Source organism: Dipodomys spectabilis, unplaced genomic scaffold (genome assembly GCF_019054845.1).
Source record: "Dipodomys spectabilis isolate Male_0828 unplaced genomic scaffold, ASM1905484v1 ptg000320l, whole genome shotgun sequence".
NCBI classification, from domain to species: domain Eukaryota; kingdom Metazoa; phylum Chordata; class Mammalia; order Rodentia; family Heteromyidae; genus Dipodomys; species Dipodomys spectabilis.
In genome coordinates, this window is record NW_024870997.1 from 1,466,407 (window position 1) to 1,482,073 (window position 15,667).

Below are 15,667 nucleotides of genomic sequence, written 5' to 3' on the forward strand. Positions count from 1 at the left end.
AAAGGCCAATTCTAGCAGGAAAGTCCAGAAGACAGTTGCTTGTGGGCCATCCTGGGGCTAGAAATGTAGTACTCCCAGATTTTTGGCAGTTAATTGGAGGTAAGGATCTGAGACTTTCCTGCTCAGCCTGGCTTTGAACCATGATTGTCAGATTTCAGCCTCCTGAAACAGGCCAGTCCTTGCATGAGTTCTGGCTCCAGCACTAGCACACTCACAAAAAATGAAATGAATACACGCAAAGAAGACTAGAAGAGAAAGAAGAACCAATAACTGAGGCTGCAATGAGCCAATCAGCTCATCACTGGTGGCTCATAACTGTAATTGTTTACTCAAGAGGCTAAAACGTGTGGATAATATTTAAAGGCCAGACCGAGTAGGAAAGTCCATAAGACTTGTGTTTGTGTAAGTATGTCTGTGTGTGAGTCCTGTTGCTTGAGCTTGTACTGTTTTGCTCAAAGCTCTACTAATCTCAGCTTTTTAGTGGTTATAATTGGAGGTATCATGTACTTTCCTGCCCAGGCTGGCACCAACTTTGATTCTCAGATTTCAGCCTCATAAATCTGGTCTGGCTCTACATTATATTCATTCTAATTAAACACCAAAACAGAAAAAAAATCCTGGAGTTTAGCTGTGGTTCAACTCTCAGAACTGGGAAAATTTCTGGGACAGCACCCAGACCCTGAGTTTAAGCTGGAGGACAAACACAGAAGAAATAAAAAGAGTATAGAAGTACAAAAGGAAGAGTCAGTGACAGAGGTTGAAATGAATCAAACAAATCAATCAAATTGGTTTCTCACACATATTGTACAAGGTACTCAGGAGAATTAAATCTAAGATTCACGATTCCTGGTCAGCCCAGGCAGGAGGGTCCATGAGACTCATATAACTAATTTTCCACCAAAAATAAGCTACAATTTGTACTTTGGCTCATTTGGTTGAGTGCTAGTCTCAAATAGAAACTTTGGGACAAAACCTAGGCCTTGAGTTGAAGTCCTAGACATACATTTCAAAACAAACAAATACCCCCACGACTTAAAAAATGATGGGAAAAGAAAACTAAGGTTTGAGTTGGTTCATGTATGTATTCCTATCCATTCTAGGTTCAAAGCTAGACTGGGCAGGAAAGTACATGAAACTGTTAACCCCAACTACCCAGCCGAAAGCTGGAAGTGCAGATATGACTGTAGATGTAAAGCACTGTATTTGGTGCAAAAGATAATTAAAAAAAAACTGCTGACCCAGAGTTCAATTCTTAGTGCTAAAAAATTGTAGGAGAAGTGAAGAAAGGCCAATTGTAAATTTAAATATAAGCCTGGTGTTTGTTGATCATGGCTGTAGTTGATTCTTGGCTGCAAAAATCTTGGGATCAAGTTTCAAGGTCAACGCAAAAAACAAAGTCAAGGAGACTTTGTGTGTGTATGTGTGAATGTTTGTGTGTGTGTGTGTGTTTCTATCTGTGATGTGTGTGTTTCTGTAGTATCCTTTGCCTAGTGCCCTAGCATTCCCAGCTTTTGGGTGGTGAATTGGAGATAAGAATGTCATGGACTTACCTGCCCAGGCTGGCTTTGAAACATGGTCCTTAGATTTTAGCTACCTTATTTAACTGGAAGTTGAGCTGTGGCTTAAGTGGCAAACTGGGCAAATATTTTCTGGAACTGCAGGCAGACCCTGAGTTCAAGCCCCAGGACATGCTCAGAAGAAAGAAAGAAGAGTACATGTAACCAAGGAAGAGCGAGTGACAAAGGCTTAAATCAATCAAGCATCAGTGGCTCATACATGTTTTACTAGCAATTCAAGAGCCTGAAATCTGAGGATGATGGTTCACGGCCAGCCTAGGCAGGAGAGTCCATGACTCTCGTCTCTAATTAATCAACCCCCCCCAAAAAGTGCCAAAAAGTTATGATGTTTCTCATGTAATAGAGGATATCCTTGAATAAAAACTTTTAGGACAGAATATGAGCCCCAAATTGTAGACCCTGGAACAGCACACACATACAAAAAATAGAAAGTAAACAAAAGAAGGAAGTGGCAAGTACATATTAAAGTTTTAAAATGACACAAGGGTTGTTGGTCATGTGGATAATCCTAACTACCCAAGAGCCTGACATCTGAGGATTGTGGTATCAAGATAGCCTGGGTAGGAAAGTGCTTGAGATGCTTATCCCAGCTACCTAGCACAAAGCCCTGAGCTGGAGCTGAGGTGGTAAAGCAACAGCCTTCAGTTAAAAAGCTAAGAAACAGTCCCCAGAGCCAGAGGTCAAGCTGCAGGGCCACTAAAAATTACAAATAACAAACAATCAATACAAAGGAGAGCGGAAGAACAGAGACTGAAATCTGAGGATGCACAATTCAAAGTTAATGCATGGAAGAAAATCCATGAGACATTCTGGTATGTGTGCATCTGTGTGCCATCTTGCAGTTTGTGTGTGCCTCCTTGAACTTGTGATGGTTTGTTCAAGGACATAGCTCTACCACTCCAAGATTTTCAGTGGTTAATTGGAGGTCATGGTCTCATGGATTTTCCTTCTCAGCCTGGCTTGATTCATGGTAGGCTTTCCTCAGACTCTTATCTCCAATTAATTGTCAAAAAGAAAAAAAAAAAAGCCTGGGAATTGAGTTATGGCTCAAGTGGCAGGATTGGGCAATCAGTTTCTGGGACAGCAACCAGGCCCTGAGTTCAAACCCCAGGACAATCACAGAAGGATTAAAGAAAGAGAGACTAGTAGTGCAGAAGGAAGATCCAATGACAGAGGTTTAAATAAATCAAGCATTGGTAGCTCACCGATGTTCTATCAGCTACTCAGGAGGATGAAATCTGAGGATCACCATTGATGGCCAGCCCATGTAGGAGAATCCATGAGACCCTTATGTGTCATTTCTCACCAAAAATATGGCACTAGCTGTGTTCTGGTTCATGTGGTATACAAAAACAAAGAAAAAAGAACACAAATTATGAAAGATGAGAGAAAGAGAAAATTATCATTTAAAAATGAGCCATGGGTTGTTGGTTTATTTGTGTATTCCTAGCTAATGAGGAAGTTGAAATATGAGGATCACAACTCAAAGCCAGCCTGGGTAGGAAAGTGATTGAAATTCTTATCTTCAACACCCAGCAAAAGCTGGAAATGAAGGTGTGATAGTAGTTGTAAAGTACTGAAATATGGCGAAAATCTGGGAAACGGATTCCTGGTCCATAATTCAGCCCATAGTCGACCAAAAACAAAACTGATAGAAGAGAAGAAATGACCATTTGAGATTTAAAAATAAGCCTGGCGCTATTGGTTCATGCTTATAATTTTAGATTTCAGGAGGCTGAAGTTTGAAGAGAGTATTGAAAGGCCAGTCCAAACAGGAAAGGCCATGGGGCTTTTTTTCTTTGTGCCAACCTAGGGCTTGAATTTGTGTAGGAGCTCTACCAGTCCCAGCATCTTGGTAGTTGATGAAAAGAATCTCATGAACTTTCCTGTTCAGGCTGGCTCCAAACTGTGATACTCAGATTTCAGCCTCCTGAGTCTTGCCGGGCTTTACATGTGACTCATCTCCAAAAGAAAGAAAAATAAAACCTGGCGATTGAGCTATGGCTCCAATGGCAGAAATGAGAAAATAATTTCTGAAACAGCACCCAGACCTTGATATTAACTTCAGTGCCAACACACACACAAAGAATAAAATAAATGTGGAGAAGGGTGGGAGAAGAAAGAGCCAATTTCACAGTTTAAAATGAGCCAAGCATAGGTGGCAAACACCTGAGATGGTAGCTACTCAGGAGGCTCAAATCTGAGGCTCACAGTTGAAAGCCAGCCCAGATAGAAGAATCATATACTCAACTCTAAGTAGCTACTTAAAACCAAACAACTCAAAAAATAGCCACAAGTTGTGTGTTGGCTCATGTCTTAATTTGCTAGTCTTGAGTAAACCCCTCGGGGATAGCACCTGGGCTGATTTGTAGACCCAGGACCACATACACAAGGAAATAAAAATACAAAAAAAGGTGTAAGGATTGCAGGAAATATGGCTTAGTGATAGAGTGCTTGCCTAGCATGTTTGAATTCCTGGGTCTGTTTCCTCAGTACCTCATGAATAGAAAAGGCTGGTAGTGGCATTGTGGCTCAAGTAATAGAATCCTCACCTTCAGTAAAAGAAGCTCAGGAACAGTGCCCAAGCCCTGATTTCAAGTCTCAAGACTAGGGGAAAAAAGGTGTGAGAAAATCCAATTAAAGTTTCAAAATTATCCATGAATTTTTGATTGGTGTGTTTAATCCTAGTGACTCAGAAGGCTAAAATCTAAAGGTTGTTGTTCATACCCAACCTGGGCAGGGAAGTGCCTAAGTCTCCAACTAATCAGCAACAAAATCCAGAAATGAGGATGTGCTTGTAGTTTGAAAGCACCAGCCCTGAGGAAAAAACTGAAACAGTGCCCTGGCTCAGAGATCCAGCCTCAGGATCACAATAAGAGAATTAAATGATTGAAGAAGAGAACCTTGGACTGTTGGCTCATGTCTGAAATTCTAGAAAAGCAGGAGGCTGAAATATAAGATCCAGTGTAAAGGCAAACCCAGTCAAGAAATTCCAGGAAACCATGGGACCTATGTTTCTTTGAGCCTGGCTTACTTTGCTGAATATAATTTTGTCCAAGTCTTTCCATTTCCTAACAAATGGGGCAATGTCATTCTTTCTGCTGGAGGCATAGAATTCCATGGTGTACTGAGTCAAGCAGAAAAGGTCAGATAAGTTGATGTTAGGGAAATGAACCCTAAGGTATGTATTCAAATGTTTTTTTTTCTTTCATGCGATTGTTTCTATCACATTTATAAGATTATTTCTTTGTTGCTTTATATGTTCCTCCCCTACAGTATAACCCCTGCTTACACTGTATTTGATGTCGGTATAATTTGTGGAGGGGAAGGGGAAAAACAAATCGTTTAAACAGGGATACACGTGGACCCATTACAACCATGAGATGTACAAGTCGTTATGTCGAAAACGAACTTTACAACTTTGGTGGAGGCGGGGGAGGTGGAGCAGGGACGACTGGGTGGGGGTGGAGGGGGATGATGGGAAGGATGGGAAGAGGAAACAAAGGAGGAGGCTACAATTATTGATAAGAAATATACACATTATCTTGCCCATGTAATTGTAACCCCTATGTACAGTATTTTCACAATAAAAAAAGGAAAAAAAAGAAATTCCAGGAGACTGTTTTGTGTGTGTTAGCCACACTGGAGATAGGATTTTTTTGATTGAATGGAAATAAGAGTTTCATGGACTTTCTTGCTCAGGCTGCTTTCAAACTATGATCGGCAGATTTCAGCCTCGTGTATCAGGCCAGGCCTTGCAAGAGTTCAAGCTCCAGGACCAACAAACATAAAAATAATGAAATAAATGAAAAGAAGGGTAGAAGAAGAGAAGAAAGAGGCAATACCAGAGGTTTCAATGAACCAATCATTGGTGGCTCATATCTGTGATTCTAGCTACTCAGGCTGGAATTTGAGGATACTGTTTAAAGCTCAGCTCAATTATATGAGTTCATAACTTCTCTCTCTGTATCTCTCTCTCTCTCTCTCTCTTTCTCTCTCTCTCTCTCTCTCTCTCTCGGGCCAATCCTTGTGTTTGAACTTGCACTCTTTTCTTCAATGACCTACTTACTTTCTGATTTTTAGTGGTTAATTGGAGAAAAGAGTGTTAAGGACTTTCCTCAATTTTCAGCTTCCCGAATCTGGCCTACCTCTACATGAGTCTCTTGTCTCCAATTAACTTCCCCCCCAAAAGCCAAATATAATGGTTAGTCCCATATATGCACTGAGACAGCATCTGAGCTTCAATTTCTACTCCTAGGACAAGCAAAAATGAAGAAAATAAGAAAAGAAAGTGGAAGCAAGCACATATTAATGTTTTAAAAGGACCCAAATGTTGCTGGTAATGTATGTAATCCTTACTATACAAGAGGCTGACTTCTGAGGATTGCAATGTCAAATCAGCCTGGGCAGGAATGTGCTTGAGACTCATCTTCATCTACACAGCCCAAAACCTTGAGCTGTGGCTAAGGTTGTAAAAGCATCAGCCTTGAATGTAAAAGTTAAGATATAGGCCCCAGAGTTAGAGATCAAGTCAAAGGATCAATAAAATTTTCAAAGAAGAGAATATGAAGAGAGACTGAAATCTGAGGATCATGGTTCTAAGCTAGCCCATGCAAGAAAGTCCATGAGGCTTTCTCTGTGTGTGCATCAGTGTGCTGTCCTATGGCTTGAATTTGTGCTGTTTTGTTCAAGGATAGAGCTCCACCACTCCCAGCTTTTCATTGATTAATGAGAGCTAAGATTCTCATGGACTTTCCTGCCTTGGTTGGCTTTGAACCATGATCCTCAGATTTCAGAAAACTGATCCATGCTGGGCTTTGCATAAGACTCTTATCTCCTATTAGTACCAAGAATTAAAAAAACTGGAGTTGAGCTGTGAGTCAAGTGGCAAACTGGGCAATCACTTTCTAGGACAGCACTCAGGGCCTTATTTCAAGCATCAAGACAAAACAAGTATAGCCACAAGTTATATTTTGGCTTATGTGGTAAGGCCACTAGTCTTGAAGAAAAAGCTCTGGTATTGTATCCAGGCCCTGATTTGTAGCCCCAGGAATAGCACATAAACAAAAATAACAAACAAGGAAAATTTTAAAAAGAAAAATTGGAAAAAATAACATTAACGTTTTTAAATGTACAATCGGTGTGTGGTTCATGTGTATAATCAGAGCACTTCAGGAAGCTGAAATCTGAGGATCATGGTTTGAAACCAGACTATCCAGAAAAGTACAATAAAATCTTATATTCAATATGCCAGCAAAAAGCTAGGAGTGTAGTTATGGTTGAGTTGTAAAACATAATCCTTGAGTCAAAAAACTAATAAACATAAGGGCACTGAGTCTCTAGCCTGTAATCTTAGATATTCAGGGGTTTGAGATATGAAAATCATGGCTCAAAACCAACCTGCGAAGGAAAGTTAATGAGAACTTATCTCCAAATAACCACCAGAAAACCTGAAGTGGCTCTGTGGCTGAAATGGTAGAGCATTCACCTTAAGCTGAAGGGCTCAAAGACAGCACTCAGGCCGAGGTTTCAACTCCACCCTCCCTAAAAATAGGTAAAAAACAGCAATGAGGCCCAGAGATCAGGTCTACTGACCGCAATTAAAAAGCATTGAGGTTGAAGTCAAGAAAGAGCTGAGTAAATATATTAAAATGTCAGAGGCTGGTTGCTCATGCCTGTAGATTCTAGCTACCCATGCCACAGTTCAAAGCCAGCACTAGCAAGAAAGTCCATGAGATTTGTGTATGTAATTACCAGTACTAGGGGTTGAACTTGCCCAGTTTTACTCAAGTCTAGAGTACTACAACCACCAGCTTTTTGGAGATTAATTGGAGATAAGAAACTGAGACTTCTGGGAAGTTGGCTCAGTGGTAGGTGCTAGCCTTGCATGTATGAGGACCTGGGTTTGAGTCCTCAGAACCACATAAGCAGGAAAAGCCAAAAATGTTGTTGCAGCTCAGTTGATAGAGCACTAACCTTAAGCTAGAATGTTGATGGACAGGGCCAAAGCCTAGTTTTCAGGCCCATAATCAATGACAAAATAACAATAAAAAAAAACCCTCAGACTTTGCTGCTCAGACTGGCTTCAAACCAAGATCCTCAGATTTCAGCCTCCTTAGTAGTGCTGGGGTTTGCATGAGACTTCAAAAAGAAAGAAGCTGGAAGTTGAGCTGTGGCTCCATTGGCAGAACTGAGCAAAATCTCTGAGACAGTGGCCAGTCCCTAGATGGAGAAAAAAAAACATAAAACATTTTCAAAAATAAATAATAAATTGTAATACAGAAAAAATCATGTTTAATATGATACAAAGGAAAACTGTTGTTTTTTTTAAGTGCAGCAAACAAAAACGTACTACAAAGTTTCAAAATGACATACTGAGAGTAAGGGGAAAAGGAAATTTTTTTAAGTTTATGTAAATATTAAATCCAAACTGACATGGACACAACCTAATATGAGCAGAACCTTATCTCTCACTTGTAATTTCTTACAAACAATTGTCCCTCCAGTTTCAGCACTAGCATCGAGATTTAGGAAGGACCTCTCTATGCAGCCTTGACTGAATAGGGATCTTCCTGCTTTAGCCTCTTGAGTTAGAAATACAGGCTTTGCCCTTATTTTAATACACAAATTACATTTTACAACTCAACATCAATATTCAAATAATGGATTATATGTAAAAGCATGAATAAACATCCATCAGAGAACCTCTGAGCAATACAATCATAGCAGTAGATAATTAGCTACCACTTAAGGTAGGTAACAGAAGGAAGATTTAGCATTTTTTTTGGAGGTGCAGGGGTCTGAACACAGGGCCTCATGCTTGCTAGATATAAAATTCAGTGACATTAATTACATCCACACTACTTTTTAACCATTACCTCTGCTTGTGAACTTTCTTTTCAATACTGATGGAATCCACAGAATGACCTGCACATTTTTGTTTTGTTTTGTTTTTGATCGGTCATGGGGCTTGACCTCTGGGTTGGGCACTGTCTCTGTGCTCTTCAGCTCAAGGCGAGTTGTCTACCACTTGAGCTACAGCACCACTTCCGGTTTTCTAGTGTTTTATTGGAGATAATAGTTTCACATACTTTTTTGCCTGGGGTGGCTTTCAACTGTGATCCTCAGATCTCAGCCTCCTGAGTAGTTAGGATTACAGGTGTGAGCCACCGTCCCCCAGCCCCAGAAACTTTTAATCTTCCCTTTTTCCATTATGAAATTGCTTAGTCAATATATTTCACATAAATAGATTATTTTGTGTCCATCCATGACAGACATATATTAATTGCAGCCTTTTGTGTATGAGTCATAATTTATGCACACCTCACATTTTATAAACCTATTCATCTGGGCCCACATTCAGCAGCTTGTTCTGAGAAGAATGGTAGCTATTTTGCTAGCCACCACTATCCTCTGCCGTTTCCTACTCAGGTTAGTCTTTTGTATCCGTATGAGTCTGCTCAGAGGGTAGAGTCATAAGGGCTGGCTTTGAACCATGATCCTCACATCTCGGTCTCCTAAATAGCTAGGATTACAGGTGTGAGACAACTGCACCAGGCCATCATTTCTTCCTAGAACATTTCAGGGGGATGGAATAGTACTGTACCTCATATATTCATTAGCAACTGCCCCAGAGTGAGCCAGATACTCAAACCAAATCCACTGACCTTGATACTGTCTTTGGTGTCCAAAAGGATATTGTTGGTCTTAAGGTCTTCGTGTATTATTTTGTTTGGTGTAAGTAGTGAACAGCACTTACATGTGTGACAAGCCTCCTGGCTTCATCCTCATATAGGCGGCAGAATTTTCAGATACACCCGAGGAGGTACCACCTAGTGGCCAGTTCCATGATGAGATACACATACTCTTCCTTCTCCATTACCTGGTACAAAATGATGATGTGTTTGTGCCATACCTTCTTTAAAATGTCCACCTCATTCTTTATCCAATGATGAGTACTCTCACTTTCAGAGTATTTTAAATCCCATGTCCTTATCTGTAAGGAGGGAATGGGCCAGCTTCACTTTTCTATAGGTACCTGTGTCGATGAGCTCTTTTTTCTGGTATTGTTTGATGATCTCCTCCATCAAGCAGCTTTAGGTTGATTCTTTCTGTTCTTCCATCCTTCTGCTACAATGTCAGGTAGCAAATCTACCTAAATAAATTAAATTAAATAAAGGAAAACCCAGAAAGAGTAGAAAGAAATACCAAAATCCAAATAACAGCCCATCCCCACTACCAAAAAATCATTTAACTTTGATTCAGTCCAGCGAGTCATCAAGCAAGAGGTCCAAGCTCTGTTAACTGACATAGGTTGGAGCACAGTGGCTTCCTATATATCCTTCATGACCTCACACAATGGAGCAATCACAACCAGGCATAGTGATGTCATAGAAGAAATGGACCAATCAGAGTCTGGGCCAGTGAAGTCAGAGAAATAGCGGACCAATCACAGCCTGCCAGCATTGATACTCTAGCTCTTAGACCTCAAAGACTGTTGCTAAGGAATACATGTGGCTTGAGGTTGCTCTGGTCATTCTCGTGGCATTTCTGAAACCACTAGGACAGTGGTCAAAATCCTCTTATTTTCTAGAGGACTACTGAATCTTATAAATTGCTTCTCTGTAGACACTAGCTAATAGCCTCCATTCTTGATGGCCACCTTATCCAATGTCTTTTTCCAGCAATAGCACTGCACAAAGGCCTCCGTCCTTCTCAAGGACAGCTGTGTCCTACAACTTCCTCCTGAGGGGACAAGTTCCAGGGTGGCTTTGAGCCACCACCCTCACAATTCACCTTCCTGAGTAGTTAGGATTATATGTCTGAGCCATCAGTAGGTACTTTGCTCATCTCTGACATTTGGAGCACGTATATTTGTTAGAAAGGTGGTATTTAGATCTCTCCTTTTAACACTTTAAATTTGTTGCCCTTGCTGTCTAATAGTGAATCTAGTTTCTGATGAGAAATTTGTCTTAATATCATTGAATATTACTTGTGTGTGATGAGTTGTGTCTTTGTGCTTTGGGAGGGTTTCTGTTTTGTTTAATTAGAATGTGTCTTAATGTGGACCTGTGTAATTAAGTTAATTGACATTTTTGAGCTGATAGATTCCTGCATGGAAGGGTTCATGCTTTCAATCAAAATTGGAAGTTATTGGTTTTTATTCCTTCAAATACTATGTATTTCTATTTTTCCCTCTGTATACATATATATTATACATTATATATTCACATTGTATTTGTGAATATATATACATATACCTACATGTTTATATTATATATATATTTATATACATATATAGTTTCACATAGCTTCCACTTTTGTGATTGTTTATGGTAGGAAGTTTAGATTGATCCTAGCTACTCAATCAGAGTTAGAGTTTGAAGTTTTCCTCTTTATTTCTTGATAAAAATATGCATTACTCATCAAGGATATTGAAATAGGTATTAAACACAGATAACCTCTCTCTCTCTCTCTCTCTCTCGCTCTCATTTCCTGCCTTGGTTTGGTCTCTGAGCACAGGCCCATTGCTTGTCAGGTTCTTCTAGTGTGCTGTGAAATTTTGCAGTGTCATATTGTGCTTCAAAGCCCACCATGCAGGCCTGCACTTGGAAGAGGAGCTTCTCAAAGGCAGCCTGCATGGGTGCACCTGCCTGCCTCTGTCTTGATGTCAGAGCCCCATAGCTACTTGGGGTGGCCTTAGCAAATGCCCTTTTGCATAGACTGCTGACTGGTGACTGTGCCAGCACAAGCACAGCCTCTTTTTATTACACATCAGAGGTCTGCGGTGGAACCTGGGGGTGTTCCCTTGTTGGTGGCTATGCTTGGAGCAAGGGTGGGGGCTGCAGAAGCCTCACTGTGGCCTGACTTCTGGGGTACAACAAATGCCAAGGGTTTCTCTGGGCTCTTACAGAATACATGGGCAGGTTCAGGAGCAGAAGCTGAGCTTAGGGGGCCCCTAAACACCGGGTGGGCTTTAGAGCAGGGCATCACAGATTGATCTTTTTGAAGGGCTGCGGACAGCATCTGGAAGCTGTTGGACCTTTAGGAGGTCTGAGTACATCATGCAATTAGGTGTGGACCTCTGAGCTTCATCCATTTTTTGCAATAGGGCTGAAGCCTCCCTCCCGTATTGTCCTGGTGCCCTCTGAGTGTGTGCTGGTTTCTAGCAGTGATTAAAGTTTAATGTGTCTTTTTTTCACTGAGCCTCACTAGGAAGTTCTATTGTTGGCAGGGATAATTCTGTCATTGGGAGTTCTTTGTGTTCTCTGATTAAGGGAATCTACAGACCTCAGAGCACATGTTGGCTTTCTCTCTGAAAGGTCTAAGTGTTTAAGGCTTCAGATGCTTTATAGGTTTCCAGACATATCCAGGGCTTTTTCTTTTTGATCTTTCAATGACAGCTTTAATTTCCTTCCTTAGTCATGGTCTATTGACCGCTTTGACTCTGGCATAAATGAGGGAACACAGACAGGGCTGTTGTGTTGCTAAGGAAAGCAGACAGGGCTGCCTTGTTGCTGAGAAAAAGCAGGCAGGCCTGTCTTGTTACATAGTTTCATTTTATTCCCTGATGTTGGTAAGCAAAACCTCCAGGTTGGACTTCAGGAGCTGCCCATGATCATTTTTCCATTCCTTTTCCCTGCTCTTACCATACTGCCTTTCTATTCAAATTCATTTTTACTTTTAATTTTTGTCAGAAACAAAGAGGCAATTAAAAAATCTGTATGTAATGTTAATTTTTATTCTTTAATTACTAAAATACATGAAGAACATGTCAAGGCAGCATAAAATGGCAGGTGGTATGAGCTTGATCACTGTGCCTCTACTCTGTCTCTCTTGGACTACCCTGGGGTGACCACTGTGACTACTTAGTTATGTATCCCTGCATCTAAAGCACATGTGCACAAAGAACAGGCTATTAAAAAGAGACTTTCCCACAGCTATGCAAGTCCCTAAAACTGCTATCTAAGTAGGAGGCCAAATTTCCATTCACACTATGGAGATTCAAACGTCTACACTCATGTTCACAGACCTGAGCCAAATCTGTGCTGGAACTAGGACTGAAGGTGGTAATTCATTGTTCACTAAGGGAGAAGAAGTCTGCAATAGCTAGAAATCTGCCCTTTGCCTTTCCCAGTAAGTCACAGTATCAGGTATGAGGATCAAGGAGTGACACAGACCTTTCAGAGGTTACTAGACTTTGGGTTTTAACTTTTGTAATTCCAAGTTTCTCTTCAGATCAAATATTGGGCCTGCACAACAGCAGCCCATGAGGAAGTGATGTCCAGAACTTGTGTAACTGTCTCAGACCCTTTGAACTTTTTTACTGAATTGTCTCTTTTTTTTTACAATCCACACCAATGGCCAAATAGGGTGTAGAAAAAAAAGGCCACTTCCATCAAACCAGATTGTTGGTGTTCAAGACCTAAATTGAGTCCACTCCATTTGATGCAATACTGTTCAAAGGAACATTCATTCAGTGAGGAGTAAAACATTGTACATCTGTCAGAGATAGATGTTAACAGATATCCTTGACTTTTAACGTTATAGGTGGTATTTGAGCCAGATGCTGGTGGCATATACCTGTAATCTTGGCTACTCAGCATTCTAGTTTGAAGCCACCCAGGTACAGAATGTCTGTGAGACTTTTATCTCCAACTGACCACCAATAAGCCCGAAGTAGAGTTGTGGTTCAAGTGGTAGAACAATAGTCTTGGACATAAAAGTGCAAGAACAGCACCCAGGCCTTCAGTTCAAGTTCCAGGGCTAGCAAACACATACCAAAAATATGGTATTTGCAACCAAAGAATACATTTTAATTTGATCTTTTTTAGCCAATTTAATGTCCGAGCTCTTGATCTGAAAGCGTCTTGGCCACTCTACTCCTGGAGAATAACAATTATTCAAGTGGAAAAGAAAGATCTAGAATGATTCTCCATTAGAGATGCTGATGTTTGAAAGACTATGTGAAAAAAAAATCTTCAGTCTCTAAAAGAATATAGCACTCACAGTGGAACCTCTGAATTTGTAAATTGATGGTCAGTATATAGGCTTGAACTCAGAACCTCAAGGCTAGCACTCTACCACTTGAGACACATCTCCACCTCTAGTCTTTTTGGAAGTCAATTGGAGTAAGAGTCCCATGGATTTTCCTATCCGAGCTGGCTTTGAATAACGATCCTCAGATCTCAGCCTTCTGAGTAGCTAGGATTACAGGCTTGAGCCTGTGATGGCTAATTTAAATTTAATGGTACCAACTACGAGAGATGGTAGTTAAGACATTTACATCCACCACAAAAGTCCAAGTTAATTTCAGCTTTGGTTTCTCCAACACACTTAAGAGAAAGATCAGTAGAGATCTATCATTAAACCTTAATAGTAGAATTCAAATACTCTTGGCTTATTTTTTTAAATTGTGAGAATACCACACAAAGGAGTTACAAATACATGGGCAAGATCTTGGTTTATTTTGAGTCATGCTAAATCCCAGATTTGCAGGGACAAATCCCAAAATACATGTTTTAGGAGGTCAGAGACAGGAGAGTTTCCTGAAATTGCATTAAAATTAATATTAACATTAATATCATTTGTTTAACTAACAATCTAAAAAGTACACTTATTATAATTTTTCCAAGACTTTTCATTTCCTAACAAATGGAGCAATGTCATTATTTTTGATGGAGGCATAGATCCATTGTGTATATATACCACATTTTTTGATCCATTCATCTACTGAGAGGCATCAGGGTTGGTTCCATATCTTTTTATGGTAAATAATGCTGCAATAATAAACATAGTCGTGCTGGCAGCTTTAGTGTGGTCTTGTTTGTGATCATTTGGGTAAATGCCCAAAAGTGGGATTGCTGGGAAATAGGGGAGCTCTATGTGGAGTATTTTGAGGAACCTCCATATTGCGTTCCAAAGGGGCTGAACAAGTTTACACACCTACCAACAATGTAGTAATGTTCACTTCTCTCTGCATCCCCTCAAGCATCTGTTGTTATTAGAGTTCTTGATTATTGCCATTCTAACTGTGGTGAGGTTGTATCTCTATGGTTTGATTTGCATTTCTTTTATGGCTAGAGAGGTTGAGCATTTCTTCATGTGTCTATTGGCAATCCTACTTTCCTCTTCAGAGAAGTTTCTCTGTAATTATTTAGCCCACTTATTTATTGGGCAGTTGTTTCTTTGGAGACTTGTTATTGGGGGATTTAATTTTTTGAGTTCCAGGTATATTTTAGATATGAGACCCTTATCGGTTGTATGACTAGTGAAGAACTTATCCCAATCTGTGGGCTTTCTATTGATCTTGCTAGCTATGTGCATGGCCATGCAGTAGCTCTTCAATTTTGTTCATTCCCATTTATTCAACCTTTCTTTGATTTGTTGTGTTTCTGGGTCTCTATTAAGAAAATTTCGGTCTGCTCCAAGGAGACCTAGGGTTTCTCCTATTCCATCCTGTAATGTTTTCAGAGTGTCTGCTTTGACTCTGAGGTCTTTGATCAATTTGGAGTGATTCTGGTGCAGAATAAGAATATAAGAATCTAGCTTCCATTTTCTACAAGGAGTTAACCCATTTTGCCAGCACCATTTACTGAAGAGGCTGTCTTTCTTCCATTCTATTTTTGAGCTCCTTTATTGAACATTAGTTGGTTATAGGTCTGTGGGTTCATTTCTGGGTTTTCAATTCTGTTCCATTGGTCATGAGGTCTGTTCTTATGCAGGTACAATGTCGTTTTGATTACTATGGCTTTGTAGTAGAGTTTAAAATTTGTTATTGATATTCCTCCAGCCATGTTCTTTCTTTTGAGGATTGTTTTTGCTATTCGGGGTCTTTTACTGTACCATAAGTATTTTTGGATTGCCTCTTCTAATTCCTTGAAGAATGAAGTTGGAATATTGATAGGTATTGCATTGAATTTGGAGATAGCCTTCGGAAGTATTGTCATTTTCATGATGTTAACCTTTCAAATCCAGGAGCATGGGAGTTGTTGCCACTTTCTAAGTTCTGTTTTGATTTCCTATTTCATGTTTTCAAAGCTTTCTTCATAGATGTCCTTAACTTCTTTGATTAAGTTAATTCCTAGGAT